Below are 15835 nucleotides of genomic sequence, written 5' to 3'. Positions count from 1 at the left end.
TCCCATTCATGATTACCACAAAAAGAATAAAATACCTAGGAATACAACTAACAAGGGAAGTCAAAGACCGCTTCAAAGAGAACTACAAACCACTGCCCAAAGAAATCAGAGATGACACAAATGGAAAAACATTCCATGTTCACAAATAGGAAGAATCAGTATTATAAAAAGCAATTTATAGATTCAATGCTATTCCCATTAAACTACTATTGACATTCTTCACACAATTTGGAAAAAAAACTATTTTACAATTCACATGGAACCAAAAAAAGAGCCCAAATAGCCAAGGAAATCCTAAGCAAAAAGCACAAAGCTGGAGGCATCATGCTACCTGATTTCAAACTATACTGCTGTAGGTCCACAGTAATCAAAACTGCATGGTACTGGTACAAGAACAGATACATAGACCAATGGAACAGAATAGAGAACCTAGAAGTAAGACCACACACCTACAACCACCTGATCTTCTACAAACCTGACAAAATAAGCAATGGGGAAAGGATTCTCCATTTAATAAATCGTGCTGGGGGAATTGGTTAGCCATATGCAGAAAACTGAAGCTGGACTTCTTCCTTATGTCATATAGAAAAATTAACTCAAGATGGATTAAAGACTTAAATGTAAAACCCCAAACTATAAAATCCCTAGAAGAAAGCCTAGGCAGAACCATTCAGGACGTAGGAATGGGCAAAGATTTCATTACAAAGACAGCAAAAACAATTTCAACAAAAGCAAAAATGGAAAAATGAGATCTAATTAAATGAAAGAGCTTCTGCACAGCAAAGAAAACTATCAACAGAGTAAATAGACAACCTACAGAATGGGAGAAAATGTTTGCAATCTATGCATCTGACAAAGGTCTAATATCCAACATCTATAAGGAACTTAAACAAATTTACAAAACAAAAACAAAAGCAAAAACAAAAAACCCAAACCCCATTAAATATGGGCAAAGGACATGAACAGACATTTCTCAAGAGAAGACATACGTGTAGCCAACAAGCATATGTAAACAATCTCAACATAACTGATCATTAGAAAAATGCAAATCAAAACCACAATAAGATACCATCTCACACCAGTCAGAATGGCTATTATTAAAAAGTCAAGAGACAACAGATGCCGGCGAGATGGTGGAGAAAAAGAAATATTTATACACTGTCGGTGGGAGTGTAAATTAGTTCAACCATTGTGGAAGATGGTGTGGCAATTCCTCAAAGACTTAAAGGCAGAAACACTATTCAACCCAGCTATCCCATTTCTGGGTATATACCCAAAGGAATATAAATTATTCTGTTATAAAGATACATGTGTATGTTGATTGTAGCACTATTTACAATAGCAAAGGCATGGAATCAACCCAAATGCTCATCAATGATAGACTGGATAAAGAAAATGTGGTACATATGAAATACTATGCAGCCATAAAAAGGAACAAGACCATGTTTTTTACAGGAACATGGATGGAGCTGGAGACCATTATCCCTAGCAAACTAACACAGGAGCAGAAAACCAAATACCGTGTGTTCTCACTTATAAGTGGAAGCTGAATGATCAGAACACATGCACACATGAGAGGGAGTAACACACGTGGGTCGGAAGGTGTGGGTTGGGAGGAGGGAGAGCATCAGGAAGAACAGCTAATGGATGCTGGGCTTAATACCTGAGTGGTGGGGTAATCTGTGCAGCAAACCACATTGGCACACATTTACCTATGTAACAAACCTGTACATCCTGCACATGTATTCCTGAACTTAAAAGTTGGAAAAAAAATCTGCTCAGTCTGATCATTATCTGATCACCATCTTTCTTCCCAGCTGGGAAGCTATACAATATAAATTCACCAAGGGAAGATGAATAGATGAATGAAATAGATACTATTCCACTGCAAAATATGGATGAAGTGAAGTTACAACTTCAGGAAAAATGATGCCAATTTCTAGATTCAGAAGGAGAATATAAAGCAAGTCATTAATGTGCAAAACAGATTTGTAAGAGATAACTGAGCATTTCAAAGTACAATTGAGGTGCTAGCAAATCAGAGGGAAATTTTTACTACTCATTTTCTGAATGTTCAAGGGAGATCTGATGATAAAAATATGACAAAATTCTTTCTGAAATTTCTGAAAACGTTGAGACCGAAGATGGCTTTTTTAAGTCAGGAAAGGATTTAGCAGAACAGCTATGGAAAGGAACTCAACCCAAGGTTTCCAGTCACGATTATGTTTTTCATCACCAGGCACTTTAATGATGAAAGAATTTAATGAGTCAAAACACTTATTTTCAGTCCGGAAATTTAAGATTTGTGGGTGGTGGATGTAGGGGTGGAAATAAGTAACTCCAGAATTTAAACAGGGTTGCATTTTGATGTAATAACCAGGTGTCACTGATGGGATTTGGAATGTGCACATACTTACAGAAACTAAATAATACCAAAGTATTTTGACATCTTTATTGACATTGATTTGATTTGTTTATTTAATGTTGTTAAGGTAGTTTTCCTTGGGAAACAAGGAGCTAGTATTTGGTCTGATTTAATATTCACAACAACCTCTTGTGGTTAAAGAAACTGTTACTAATATATTTATTTTACAATTGAAGGCACTGGGGCTCAGAGAGGGCAAATTATTTGCATAAGTTCTATTTTTTATTAAATAAGCATTTTTGAGCCCATAATATATGCAAGAAACTGTGATATGAAGATATGAACATGAATAATTTTAAAATGACTAAGCTAAATGCTTGTTCTCAAGGCAATTATCTTCTACTACAAAAGACACACAAGTAGAAAAATAGCTGCAATGCAACAGACGCTAAAATAAAGACATAATATGAAGAGAGTGAAGAGAAGTGAGGATATTTAGCTCTACATTTTGGAGAAATTTGGGGGGAGCTCTTTAAAAAGGTTTCACAGAAGAAATAAAACCTTAGCTAACTTTCATAGAGTAACAAGGCGATTGTTAGGAAAACATAATAGGAAATGGTATGATAGATGAAATAGCTCTAGAGATTTGTGCTTTTTTTTTTTTTTTTTGAGACGGAGTTTCACTCTTGTTGCCCAGGCTGGAGTGCAACGGCACGATCTCGGCTCACCACAACCTCTGCCTCCCGGGTTTAAGCGATTCCCCTGCCTCAGCCTCACGAGTAGCTGGGATTACAGGCATGTTCCACCATGCCCAGCTAATTTTGTGTTTTTAGTAGAGATGGGGTTTCTCCACATTGGTCAGGCTGGTCTCGAACCTCTGACCTCAGGGGATCTGCCCGCCTCAGCCTCCCAAAGTGCTGGGATTACAGGCATGAGCCACCGCACCCTGTGGTTCTTAGTGCATATGAGTAGCCTGGAGATCTTGTCAAAAAACTGATTTTGAGTCAGTGAGAGTGGTGTGGAGCCTGTGATTGTGGATTTCTAACAAAGTTCTCAGGTGATGCTGATGCTCTCTGTCTTGGGCACCCACTTGGAATAGCAATGTGTTAAAGCACAGAGGCAGATCTGAGAAGTCCTCAGCAGGTTTCAGCCTGAGGTCCACCAGTGTTAGACTCTGGATAAAGACAGCCCCAAGGAAAACTAAAATGTAAGGTTTGAGAAAAGGGAAAAGACACTAAGAAGCAGTAGAAAGATAGCAGGGAAACCAAAAAAGAATGGTATTTTAGAACACAAAGTTCTAAGACAGAAGCAGTCAATTGAGTTAATTGTTCTTTTTTTTTTTTTTTTTTTTTTTTGAGACGGAGTCTCGCTCTGCCGCTCAGGCTGGAGTGCAGTGGCCGGGTCTCAGCTCACTGCAAGCTCCGCCTCCCGGGTTTACGCCATTCTCCTGCCTCAGCCTCCCAAGCAGCTGGGACTACAGGCGCCCGCCACCTCGCCCGGCTAGTTTTTTTTTTTGTATTTTTTTAGTAGAGACGGGGTTTCACCATGTTAGCCAGGATGGTCTCGATCTCCTGACCTCGTGATCCGCCCGTCTCGGCCTCCCAAAGTGCTGGGATTACAGGCTTGAGCCACCGCGCCCGGCCTGAGTTAATTGTTCTTGAAAGTTCAAGTTAGTAAGAGTTAGAAATACTCATTGAATTGAGCATGTAAATGATCAATGTTTTCCATCCTAAATAGTTACTATGTAATATCCTTGGACTGTGCTATTGGGTATGATAGTGACTAGACATACGTGGCTACTGGCTACTTAAAATGTGGCAATTGTATATTAATTAAGTGAGCTGTAAGTATAAAATACACAGTGTTTTCGAAAACCTAGTAAAAAGTAATACGTAATATTTTCCTTGTAATTTTTATATTGATAATTTATTCAAATTATATTTTTGCTACACTGTACTAAAATATGTTATTGACCTTAACCTGAATTCTACCTATTCTTTTCATACTTTAAAAATGTGGCTACTAGAAGTTTTTAAAGTAACTATGTGGCTCACACAGTGGCTCACATTATAATTCTATTGCATGGTGGTGATCTAGGCAGATAAAAATTGGGCCAGGAGTGAAAGGAAGCAAGAATGTACATATAGTGACTTAAGAGAAATTTAGGATCAATGTAGGAAAGGATTTTCAGACGGCAGAGAAGGGAGCATGTTTATATATTAAAGGTAAAGAGCCAATATAGGGAAAATGTTAAAGACAAACAAGAAAGAGGTCACAACTGATAAATTATGGAGTGGTTATTGAAAACCATGCCTGATGCAAGAGCCAGGACTTTTAATTCATTATGCAATATAAATTACTCAAATTTGAAGAGAAAACATACATCTATTCATATGCTCTAGAACAATTTAACAGCACAGAAATTACTTATTTATGTATTTATTTATTTTTGAGACAGAGTTTTACTCTTGTCACCCAGGCTAGAGTACAGTGGTACGATCTTGGCTCACTGCAACCTCTGCCTCCTGGGTTCAAGCGATTCTCCTGCCTCAGCCTCCTGAGTAGCTGGGATTACAGGTACCTGGCACCACACCCAGCTAATTTTTGTATTTTTAGTAAAGACGGGGTTTCACTATGCTGGCCAGGCTGCTCTCGAACTCCTGACCTCAGGTAAACCACCTGCCTCAGCCTCCCAAAGTGCTGGGATTACAGGTGTGAGGCACTGTGCCTGGCTGAAATTACATATTTATTAAAGATTTAAACAAATTGTAAAACAACAGGGATCTGGTGCTTTTATTGAGATGGTTTTGATAATTTTTTCAATTCTTCCACATTTATTACAAATTTTCTACTTCTTGAGCCAGTTTTAATAATTGTTAAATACATTTTATCTATTTCCTTGATAAATTTGTACCATTTAACATTACATCGTAACTACTATTTTTACAAAATAATGTGGTATGGTGGTTATAGCCTGTCCCCCAACCACGTTATTGCTGATCCTGAATGGATTAAACTTGGCAGATATTTGTCCATTTTATTAGTATTTTGAAATGACCAGTTCTTGGATTTCTTACTTTCTGCTGCTCATCTCTGTATCCCAATTGCTGTTCTTTCTTTTATCATTATTGGCTCCTTCCTACTGCCTTTGATTTTGTTTTTGTGTTAAACTGTGTAATTTTTATTTCTAGATGAATTTTTTTTTTTTTTTTTTTTTAGATGGAGTCTCGCTCTGTCCCCCTGGCTGGAGTGCAGTGGTGCGATCTTGGCTCACTGCAACCTCCGCCTCCCAGGTTCAAGCAATTCTCTGCTTCAGCCTCTCGAGTAGCTGGGATTACAGGTGCCCACTACCACGCCCAGCTACTTTTTTTTTTTTTTTGTATTTTTAGTAGAGATGGGGTTTCACCATCTTGGCCAGGCTGGTCTTGAACTCCTGACCTCATGATCCATCCACCTCGGCCTCCCAAAGTGCTGCGATTACAGGCGTGAGCCACCGCATGAGCCACCCGGCCTATTTCTAGATTCTTTAGTATTGATTTTATTTTTAGCTTTGTGAGTAGAATGCTGAGTGAAAGTTTTAATTAAAAAACTGGTATTTATAATAAAATTATTTAAAGCTGTAAATTTTTCTTTAAATATATCTTTGATGGCAACTCAGATGAGTTAGCATGCAGTCATTTTATCATTATGTACCAAATAGCTTGTATTTGGCATTCTGATTTTCTTTCTTCAAGAGTTATTTTAGAAGAGCCTTTTAACATTTTTCAAGTGATTTTTTTGCTTTATTTTTTAAAATTTAGCTTCTCATTTTATTTCATGTAATTTAAGTATTTGGTTTGTAATATTACTACTTTGACTATATATATATATAGATATATATATAATTTATATATATGTATAAATTTTTTTTGAGACAAGGTCTCACTTTGTTGCCCAATCTGGAGTGCAGTGGCAATGCCATGGCTCCCTGCAGCCTCAACCTCCCCGGGTTCATGTGACCCTCTCACATCAGCCTCCCAAGTAGCTGGACTATAGGTGTGCACCACCATGCCTGGCTAATTTTTTAATATTTTTTGTGCAGACGGAGTTTCGCCATGTTGTCTAGGCTGGTCTAAAACTTCTGGGCTCAAGTGATCTGACTGGCTCAGCCTCCCAAAGTGCTAGGATGACAGGTGTGAGCCACTGTGCCTGGCCTGATCTACATATATTTAATGTTTGAAAATATTTACCAGATTTGGAAAAAAACATTTCAGGGTAAATACGAAAAGGTTCCTGTTTGTCTTTTGTTAATCTTTAAATCATTTGATTGTCTTTTTGTCGTCTCCAAGAAGTACAGACATATCTCATTTTATTGCATTTTGCTTTAGTGTGCTATGCATATATTGCATTTCTTACAAATTGAAGGTTTGTGGCAACTTTGCATCAAGCAAGTCTATTGAGAGCATTTTTCCAACAGCATGTCTTCGCTTTGTTTCTCTGTGTCACATGTTCTTAATTCTCAAAGTATTTCAAATTTTTTCATTATTATTATATCTACTATGGTGATTTGTGATCAGTGATCTTTAATGTTACTATTGTAATAGTTTTGGAGCACCAAGAACTGCACCCAAATAAGATGACGAAGTTAATAAATGTGAGTGTTCTGACTGCTCCACTGATCAGCCATCCCTTGAATTTATGTCCCTCTCCTTAGGCCTTCCTATTTCCTGAGACAGAACAGTATTGAACCCAGGTCAGTTAATAACCCTACAATGGTATCTAAGTGTTCAAGTGAGAGGAGGAGTTGTATATCTCTCACTTAAATCAAAGCTAGAAATGATTAAGCTTAGGGAAGAAGGCATGTCAAAAGCTGATACTGGCCAAAAGCTAGGGCTCTTGCACCAAACAGCCAAGTGGTGAATGCAAAGGAAAAGTTATTGAAGGAAATTTAAAGTGCTTCTCCAGTGAACACATGAGTGATAAGAAAGAAAGATAGCATTATTGCTGATATGAAGAAAGTTTTAATGATCTGCATAAAAAATGAAATCAGCTACAACATTCCCTCAGACCAAAGCCTAATCCAGAGTAAGACCCTAACTCTCTTTAATTCTACGAAGGCTGATAGAGGTGAAGAAGCTGCAGAAGAAAAGTTTGAAACTAGAATAAATTGGTTTTTGAGAGTGAAGAAAAGAAGCCATCTCCATAACATAAAAGCACAAAATAAAGTGGTCAGTGCCTATGTAGAAGATCCAGTAAGTTATCCATATGATCTAGCTAAGATCATTGATGAAAATGGCTACACTACAAAACAGATTTTCAATGTAGATGAAACATCTAATTCTGTTAGAAGAAGGTGCCATCTAAGACTTTCATAGCTAGAGAGGAGAAGTCAATCCCTGGCTTCAAAGCCTCAAAGAATAGGCTGACTCCCTTGTTAGAGGCTAATACAGCTGGTGACTAAGTTAAAGGCAATGTTCATTAACCATTTCAAAAATCCTAGGTCCCTAAAGAATTATGCTAAATCTATTCTGCTAGTACTCTATAAGTAGATCAACAGAGCCTGAAAGATAGCCCATCTATTTGCAGCACAGTTTACCAAATATGCTATGGTTTACTAAATATTCTAAGCTAACTGTTCAGACCTACTGCTCAAAAAAAAAAAAGATTCCTTTGAAAATACTACAGTTGATTGACAATGCACCTAGTTACCTAGAAGATCTGATGGAGATCTACAATATGATTCATGTTGTTTTCATGCCTGCTAATACAACATCCATTCCGCAGTCCATGAATAATGGAATAATTTTGATGTTTGACTCTTATTATTTAAAAAATATATTTTATAAGGCTAAAAGAATGATTCCTCTGATAAATGAGTCTAAACAAAGTAAGCTGAAAACCTTCTGACTAGGTTTCATCATTCTACATGGCATTAAGAACATTTGTGAGGCTGGGCGCGGTGGCTCACACCTGTAATCCCAGCACTTTGGGAGAGTAAGCCAGGCAGATCACGAGGTCAGGAGTTTGAGATCAGCCTGGCCCAACATAGTGAAGCTGCGTCTCTACTAAAAATACAAAAAATTAGCTAGGCATGATGGCGGGCGCCTATAATCCCAGCTACTCGGGAGGTGGAGGCAGGAGAATTGCTCGAACCTGGCAGGCAGAGGTTGCAGTGAGCTGAGATCACGCCATTGCACTCCAGCCCAGACAACAGTCCGAGACTCTGTCTCAAAAAAAAAAAAAAAAAAAAAAAAAAAAAATTGTGATTCATGAGAGAAGTTCAAAATAAAAACATTAATACATTAATAGGAGTTTTGAAGAAGTTGATTCCAACCCTCATGAATGAAGAGTTCAAGATTTCAGGGTAGGAAGTAACTGCAGATGTGGTGGGAAAAAAAACTGGAATTAGAAGTAGAGTCTGAAGATGAGACTGAATTGCTACAATACAACTTTTTAATGGATGAAAAGTTGCTTTTTGTGGATGAGCAAAGAAAGTGGTTTCTTGAGATGAAATCTGCTTTTGGTGAAGGCGCTGTGTAAACATTGTTGAAATGACCACTGAGGATTTAGAATATTTCATAAACTTCATCAATAAAGCAGTGACAAGGTTTGAGATTTTTTACTCCAAATTTGAAAGTAGTTCAACAGTGGGTAACATGCTATCAAACAGCATCACATGCTAAAGGAAAATCTTCAGTGAAAGGAAGAGTCAATCGATGAGGCAAAATTAGTTGCTGTCTTGTTTTAAGAAAATGCCACATCCATTCCAACCTTCAGCAACTATCACTCTTATCAGTCAGTAGCCATCCACATCAAGGCAAGACCCTTTACCAGGAAAAAATTATGACTGGCTGAAGATTCAGATGATTGTTACCATTTTTTATCAATAAAGTATTTTTGAAATTAAGGCATGTACATTTTTTTAGATATAATTCTATTGCATATTGAATAGACTACAGTATAGTGTAAACCTAACTTTTATGTTGATATAGTTTGGCTGTGTCCCCACTCAAATCTCATCTTGAATAGTCGCTCCCATAATTCCCAGGTGTAGTGGGAGGGAACCAGTGGGAGGTAACTGAATCATGTGGGCGTGTTTTCTCTATGCTGCTCTCACCATAGTGAATAGGTCTCACAAGACCTGATGGTTTTAAAAACCAGAGTTTCCCTGCACATACTCTCTTGCCTGCTGCCATGTAAGATGGGCCTTTGCTCCTCCTTTACCTCCTCCATGATTGTGAGGCCTCCTCAGTTATGTGGAACTGTGAGTCCATTAAACCTCTTTTTCTTTACAAGTTACCCAGTTTTGGGTATTTCTTCATAGCAGTATGAAAATTAACTAATATGCATTAGGAAACCAAAAAATTTGTGTGCCTTGCCTTATTGCCATATTCATTTTATTAAAGTTTCTGGAACTGAACTCACAATGTCTCTGAGGTATGTTTTTATTAATTACTGCCACTTAAAAATTAGCAATCTTGTTTTTGTCTTTCAAAATATTTTTTAGTCTTAGATTATCATCATATTTGTTTGCTCTTATTTTCTAATTGCATTTATTAAAAACTAAAATTACATGTACAAGACTGAATAATTCAGAGCTCTTTCCATTCAGTCAGTACATGGACTTAATATTGTGGAAAGTATAGATCAGAAAGGAGAAGTATGAACTAGGAGGAAAGAAAAGCATTTGGATTAGTTAATAGAAATAGAAGGAGTGAAATTAGTAAATTGAGGACTAATTATTTAGGTCAGCTGGACCTTGAGGCAACACAGATACCTCCGGGGGGAAAAGACAAACATACAGAGTAAACAGAGCTGAGGAACGACTTGCGTTCTTCTAATGACAAGAATGCTGATGGTCAAGAGGAGAATAAGAATCTGAATACATGAGGTTGTAGGTCTTGGTCAAAGCTGCACAACCCATATTTCATTCTCAGTTGTTTTAGCACTAGATCTTGCTTTTTATGTTAATAGCATCAAAATAAGAAAACTACATGTAAATAAAATAATCAATAGTTGGGGCTGGAGTGACACATGTTCTATTGAGTTCCTCTTTGAGGAAAGGAGTTTGGGAAGAGGTACATGCTGAAGAAAAAAAAAGTGTCTTGAATGGGAATTTAAGTATAAAAGAGTCAACTTGAGCCTCTATTCCTGAGAGGACTTCCAGATACTGCGTTGTTGTGCCTCTCTCTGATTTTGGTGGAATCAGTGTTAGCTAAAAGTAATGGAGTTAGAAATCCCTTGTCCCTGGGTTACTCTGGCAACAGTACTTGGAAAGAAACCCCAGAGACTAGTGAAATGGGAGAAGTTCCCTTATCCCACTTGCAGGGCGTGCAACAGGGGTGTGGTCTGCCTCTTCAGTGCCCCACTGCTCAAATCCCTAGGGGGAGCATGCAGATGAGCAGGTTGTGGGGAGCATTTTCAGGCTCCAATCCCACAGTAGTGCTGAAGTTTAAGTGTTCACAGCTCCCGAAGCCCCAGTGAACGTGTGTTACAGTGTGCTCTTTTAGCTTTACTGTCTGCAGGTGGCTTGTGTTAATCAGCTCAATTAGACCCTCTGCTTTATTACAAGGACAGAGGGCTTTCTGTATCCCGGGTTCTTGCCCTAGTGTCACACCTGGGCTTGGAGGATGGGTGCAAGGATTTTTTGAGTGGTGGAGGTAGCTCTCAGTGAGGTGGATGGGGAGCCAGAAAGGAGATGCCATGGGAAGGTGGTCTTCCCCTGGAGTCGGGCCACTCAGCAGCCAGATTCTACTCCAACCTCCCCCACCCAAGTTCCATGTCATCCCACCACTGACGGCCTGCGATGTGTGCCGGTGTCTGTTGGTGTGTTATTCTGTTCCTCTCAATGTCCAGCCACTCGTGTCTGTGCCTGCTAGGGTGTTGGCTTGTTATGGGCACAGGATGGGAGGCACGACAGGCCAGAGTGGTCTTGGAAAATGCAGCATTTGGGCACGAAAACAGGAATGACTGTTCTCATTTAGGTCTGTGGGCACAGGCCCAAGGGTGGAGCCCTCGCCAGAGACCCTGCCCTACTCTACTCAGCACTTCCTGCCCTCCTCCCGTATCACTAGGAAACCTGGATTGGAAAAAGAGATGCTCACTGGCCTGATACACTGTATGCAGTTCACAATGATTTAGACAGCCCAACGTTTGGATTGCTTTCCATGCCTACTATCCCCCTGAGGCAGGCCAACCAGGCAGAGGAGTAGAGAGTAGCACAGTAAATCTACACTTACATCTTTCAGTTGATTTTTGTGAGACTGGATTATTCAAGTAACAGCTGAAATGTATGCATGCAGATCCAACTGGAAGAAAAAAATAACTGAAAAAGACTGAAGCATAGCACACATAGATAAATGACCAAATAAATATAAGAATCCAAAATAAAATGTATTGGGGTTCTGGCCCAAGATGTTAAAACAATATTGCTATTATAGGTATGGATTTCTAAAACTAACAAGCTATAAGCAAATGATCACATATGCATTCCTTACGAATCATATCTCAAGACATTGAATGAATAGTATTGCTTTATCTCTTCATGTTCGGCATTGATTTTAGTGAGGGTTGAATACCCCATCTATACATAATGATTATTATGAATTTGGGGAGCAAACCTAGCTACAAATAGGAAAGGTAAAGATAAAATAAGTTGTTAATATTAAAAGAGGGTGTGATTTTTAAAATATTTTTTAAATGTGGATATTTGAGAGTTACCTTTAAAAGGAGTATGTCAATCTTAGGATAGAAATGTTGTAATATTTTCTAGCCTCGAGAAAGAGTTAGACATTTGGATTTTATTTGTACTTCTAAATTTCCCCTGACTGGGGTAAGGTTTAGTTTTTCATCCAACTGTATATCTCAGTGATGTACAAGGTGGAGGTAAAACAGAGAGTGATGATGGCAAAGTAATATCTTTGACAGAAAAAAGAAAGAAGTCTTCTTTCTCTACCCTGAAGTATGCTTCATGAATAAATAAGACCAATACCTGGATTAAGGTATAGTGGCCTCACTGCATCACATAACTTAAATTAAATAACCAAGTTATTAAGTACAGTCATGCTCTGCATAATGATGTTTTGGTCAACAATGGACCACATCTACGATGGTAGTCCCATAAGATTATAATGGAGCTGAAAATTTCCTATCACCAAGTGATATGTTGATAATTCTGACCCTATGTAGACCTAGGCTAATGTGTCTTTGTGTCTTACATTTTAAGAAAAAGGTGTGAAAAACAAATAAATGTATAAAAATTTTAAAAACAGATAGAAGTTATAAAATGAGGGCAGAAGGAAGAAGATATTTTTGTACAGCTGTACCACGTGTTTTAATCTATGTTTTATTACAAAACGGTCAACAATTTTTTATAAAGTTAAAAAGTTATCGTAAGCTAATTTATAATTGAAGGAAAAAGGTTTTAAATAAATGTAGTGGGCCGGGCGCGGTGGCTCAAGCCTGTAATCCCAGCACTTTGGGAGGCCGAGACGGGCGGATCACGAGGTCAGGAGATCGAGACCATCCTGGCTAACACCGTGAAACCCCGTCTCTACTAAAAATACAAAAACTAGCCGGGCGAGGTGGCGGGCGCCTGTAGTCCCAGCTACTCGGGAGGCTGAGGCAGGAGAATGGCGTGAACCCGGGAGGCGGAGCTTGCAGTGAGCTGAGATCCGGCCACTGCACTCCAGTCCGGGCGACAGAGCGAGACTCCGCCTCAAAAAAAAAAAAAAAAAAAAAAAAAAAAAAAAGAAATGTAGTGTAGCCTAAGTGTACAGTGTTTATAAAATCTACAGTAGTGTACAGTGATGTCCTAGGTCTTCACATTCATTCACTCCTCACTCACTGACTCACCCAGAGCAACTTCCAGTCCTGTGAGGACCATTCATGAGTACCCTCCCTATACAATGGTACCATTTTTAATCATCTATATTGTATTTTTACTGTGTCTTTTCTATTTAGATACACACCATTATGTTCTAATTGCCTTCAGAGTTCAGTACAGTCACATGCTGTACAGGTTTGTAGCTTGGAGTAATAGGCTGTACCACAGAGTCTAGTTATGTAGTAGGTTACACCATGTAGATTTGTGTAAATACACTCTACGATGTTCATACAATGACAAAACTGCCACACAAAACTGTTCACACAATGACAAAATGAAGCATTTCTCGGAATGTATCACTGTTGATAAGTGACACATGACTGTATTTAACAATATTTTGTTTGACTAAAGCCTCCTGATTGACCTTCAAAAATTATTTATGTAGATGGAGAGGTAAAAAGCTTCTACCTCCCTTGATCCAAAAGAAAGTTTAAAAAGGGTGTAAGGCAATTTTTTTTGAGTGATGCCTAATTTTAGCTAAATTGTACACATATTTAGATATAACTCTTCCAGTTTCACTAAGTGTAGGTATTTTTCCAAGCAAAATCTCAGGAAGAGAGAAACAGGATTGAAAGATCTTCCTCTTCTGAAAGACCCATAAGTGTCATATGGACAGGTATCTATTTCTACTTTTTGATTCAGTTTTGTAGTGTGTCAGATAAATTGAGTAACAAGAGGTGTCATTTGAGGATCATACAGCACAATGTGTGGCTCTCATGGTACGCTACACTGATCCTGCCCTGTACTTACATAATCACATCTTATGCTTATTGAGCCTCCAAGTTTAATACTCAGGGTATAAAGTTTGTTACCTTTTCTGCATATTTTATTAGCAAAAAGTTATATTACACTGATCCAATTCCATATTTCAGAGATCCAGCTGCAAAGTTGCTGATGAAGCTACACAACTTATTAGCTTAGCCAAATGCATTAACAAGCATTTAATCAATAATCAGGTTGCATATTTTAATGGAACCGGTGTAATGACGGTAATCATTTAAAAGTACACATCAAACAAATTTATGTTCATAATTTATTCTCAAGGGCAGGTTAATGCCATTTAGGCTATTATTTTCCCATCCTGGCCAACATGGTGAAACCCGCATCTACTAAAAATACAAAAATTAGCTGGCCATGGTGTCACATGCCTGTAATCCCAGCTACTCGGGAGGCTGAGGCAGGAGAATCACTTGAACCCAGGAGGTGGAGGTTGCAGTGAGCTGAGATCGTGCCATTGCATTCCAGCCTGGTGACACAGCGAGACTCCATCAAAAAAAGCAAAAAAAAGAGAAAAAAAAGAAATAGATATTTATAAACTTAAAAACTGAAAAATAAGAAATAGATATTTATGAACTTAAAAATAGAAAAATACCAGAATTTTTCTTTTGCAATTTTTGTTGTTTACTTCCCTTCTCCCCAAGAAAAGTCTTCGGAAGTTATGGATTGCCTTCTTTTAGCACAGAAGCTCTGTTTACCAGATGGGCAGGAGAACAATCCCCAAACCTATTCAACTATGAAGTTGTCAAACATAGCAGCTGGGGACCTTCTGGAAGAATATGATTGACAGAGACTCAGGAATGCAGACCCCTAGGTTTAATACTGCTGCATGGTTGCACCATGGCTGATTGGTTTCTGACTAATAGGGTCAGTTGAATTGTTAAAAAATAGTTTACTCAATACACATATTGACACAGTAAGTCTTCAAAGTATTACTGCAAAAATGTCAGAATGATTGGCTTAAAGAAGATTTTAAATTCTAGTATCTAATTCAGTAAGCCTCTATTAAATACTGCTATGTGTCAGAAACTATTTTCGATATTGGAGGTGGGGTGAGGATCCTGGTCCCTGTCTTTCAGGACCTTCTAATTTACTAGGGAAGAGAGACGAATCCTAGAGTAGCTACTAGAATGTAGAATGATAATCACTAGACAATAACCCAGGGTTATAGAAAGCAAGGGGAGGGAAAATTCACTGTGACAGGAGTTGAAGGGAAAGGCGAAATTTGAGATGACCTTGAAGGCTAGAAAGAATGCTGACGTGGAAAGTTGGAAATAAAAAGCATTCTGGGCAGAGGGGAGAATATTAGAGCAGCATTCTTTATATTCCCTGAACATTGGAATCCTTTTTCAGTGAAATGAGGAAAAAACTATTTTTGTCAACGTTAAATATTGCCTGTTTAGCACTACTTTCATTATATATATTTTTTACTTTTAAGAAAACAAAGCTGGCTGCTGCTAGAAATCAGTCTTGACACACTTCTGTTTTACTGATGGTTTTTGGAGGGCATTGTTGCCTATATTGCGTGCTGCAGCTCAAACCAGGAACCAGGCCTCAGCCATGTAGACGAGAGCAGAATAAATGAGGCAGATGTTTCACTGACTTCTTCTCATTTGAATCTACTCAGTGCAGAAGGGAGACGTTGTTTGCCTCAAATTATTTAAGTACCAGCATTTGTCACTCCTGTAATTCACTTACCACTACCAGATATGCAATTACTTTAACTGCAAACCACTTACATCTTAGTCAGTTCTACTGTCTAAAAATATGTCTGCTTTTATTTGAAGAGCTAAGACTGAAACTGTCACTTGGGACCATTCCAAAACTTT

General features: G+C 38.3%; 1 pseudogene; it reads left to right on the top strand.

Annotated features, from left to right (window-relative positions):
- The first annotated feature begins 14212 nt into the window (after positions 1 to 14212).
- The window catches only part of LOC104666739, a 28700-nt pseudogene continuing 27077 nt past the window's right edge, over positions 14213 to 15835 (top strand).

Source organism: Rhinopithecus roxellana, chromosome 7, assembly GCF_007565055.1.
Source record: "Rhinopithecus roxellana isolate Shanxi Qingling chromosome 7, ASM756505v1, whole genome shotgun sequence".
NCBI classification, from domain to species: Eukaryota; Metazoa; Chordata; class Mammalia; order Primates; family Cercopithecidae; genus Rhinopithecus; species Rhinopithecus roxellana.
This window is presented reverse-complemented; position numbering and strand designations above follow the sequence as displayed.